Genomic DNA, 2500 nt, shown 5'->3' on the forward strand with positions numbered 1-2500 from the left:
CTCTACCTCGCTCTCTTTATTATCATCATTACTTGCTAAGCTACAACCCTATTTAGAAAAGCACGATGTTACAAGCACAAGGGCTCCAACAGTGAATTTAGCCCAGTAAGGAAATAAGGAAACAGATAGAAAAGTGTGCCCAAATTTATCCTCAAGGAAGAGAACTCGAACCCAAGGCAGTGGAGGACCATGGTACAGAGGATATGGCACTACCTAAAAGTAGAGAACAACTGTTTGATTATGGAGTGTCCTTTCCTATTCTCTCCACATGACCAAACTTCCTCAAAGCACTCTGTCCTATTTCCTCACGTGTGCTACAAATTTCACTATAGTTTTATTGTACTTTCAATTCATTTCCCCCAACAGGTAATTCATCTCAAAGGTTGCTACCTCTTTCCTATTGGCCGTGTTCAACAACAATTCTTCACTTCCATAACGGAGCTTTAACATAACAGTCCTTTAAAACACGGTAACTTTTGCTTCCAAGGATAATCTTCGCAGCCTTTTGCAATGCTTCAGATATCTTTTATACCTCATCTGTGCCTTCAGTAATCTCATATCTCATCCTACTATCATTTAGTACATCAGCAACCAAACACACTTACGAATCAACCACAACGATATCATCGCAGACATACGTTCCATATCAATTACTGGAAGCTAATGGGCAGCCAAGCACATTTCATAATACCGAGGAGTGTTGTAATATATTTTTTTCCAGAGAAAATAACTCTCTATTTTTTTTATTAATATTGTTGAGCTCTCCATTTACACAACAGGCAAAAAAAAAAGAAAAAAAAAAAACATTGTTAGGGTTCAGTTCTCATTTCACCTGGAAGAGGAGAGACAGATATAAATGATGGAGGATAATGGACTGTTAGCGTAAAATTGCTGTCACAGCGAGTTCCACATGCATGCGTTATGAAAGGGGCTGAAACGATGAACGGAATTTTTATAATTAAACAATTCATTCCATTTATATGAACAATGCCACAACACGCGAGTGGTGTTTGAATTCATATTTTTTTTTTTTTTTTTTTTTGCACAGGGGAAATATTGCAGGCACTTTGGCTATATGTGGCATACATCAGTTACCTATTGTTTTTTTAATAGAATAATCTGACTAACATCCAAGTTTCTCCTGGCTGTTGTTTTTTTTTTTTTTTTTTTCAAAGAAGAAAACAATAATTATGATTATTTAAAACTTGAATAGATATTTCAAGGTTTAAAGGCCGCTCATGAATATCAGAAGCAAGGAACTATAGCAATGCCCTAGCTAGCAGCACAATGCCCTAGACTGACTATATATACATATGATCAGCACCCAACTCCCCCTACACCCTAGCTAAGACCAGGTACGGCCAGGCAATGGGTTTTTATGACTCGGCAGTAAAACTATAAGCTACCCCAAAGCCCGTATCCTTAGCTGACAAGGATATTGAGGTTGCAGACACTACAAAAAACTATAGAGCTTGATCGGGAGGCGAATCCCCGTCCGGCAGATCATCAAGCAGGGAATGTGATTTTCCAATTAAAGATGGAAGATGATCTATTCTAGAAACTAGTGATATACATCTTTGAAATTAAACGTTAGACTGAAAAAATCCTCAAATTATCTCTAGTTGATATGAACTCAATAAGGATGCAAATACCATAAACAGATTAATAATTCGAAGATTTATGTTTGTAAACAGTTTCGAGATTTCGGTTTCTATATGTGGAAGTCTCAGAATATTTTGTGATTGTGCCCAATTTTGAGAATTATGTAGTTCAAAACAAATTAGCTTTTCAAAAGGTATAAAAGTGCATGGTGTTTTTTCTCGTTATAACTTAATTAGCAACATATTGCCTTCTTTAGATCTTAGAGACTAAATAAAAGATTTCAAACCAAGCGTCCATAAATTTAGAATCTATCGAGAAGAGCAAGTTGATAAATCCTCTTTTTTCTATCCATCAACTAACTACATTTATAAGGTTCCTTCCTTCCATTCAGCTTATAGACTAATAGGATAATGCATTTTAAAGGTTTAAAGGCCGCTCATGAACGGTAGAGGCAAGGGACAGTGACACTGCCCAATCGAGCAGGACAATGACCTAAAGACTGACCATATATACATAAGATCAGCGACAAATCCCACTCTCCACCCAAGATAAGACCAAGGAGGGCCGAGCAATGGCTTTTTATGACTCGGCACACAAACCTATAGGCTCCCCCAAACAAACCCCACCCCCTTCAGGTTAGCTCACAAGGATGGTTAGGTTGCCGCAACCAAAGGTAGTAGCGAGTTTGAGCGGTACTCAAACCCCAGTCTGGCGTTCACCATTCAGGGACGTTACCACATCGGCCACCACACCCAATAGTTCCCCACGAACCCGACCGTCGGGCCATTTCTATTACTTTCTTATTTGCTTACTTATTGGAGACCATATTTGCATTCTTTGGGGAGGATATTCCTTCATGAAATTAAAGGATTCAAAGAGGCTGGACATATCATCACAG

Source organism: Palaemon carinicauda, chromosome 28 (genome assembly GCF_036898095.1).
Source record: "Palaemon carinicauda isolate YSFRI2023 chromosome 28, ASM3689809v2, whole genome shotgun sequence".
NCBI classification, from domain to species: domain Eukaryota; kingdom Metazoa; phylum Arthropoda; class Malacostraca; order Decapoda; family Palaemonidae; genus Palaemon; species Palaemon carinicauda.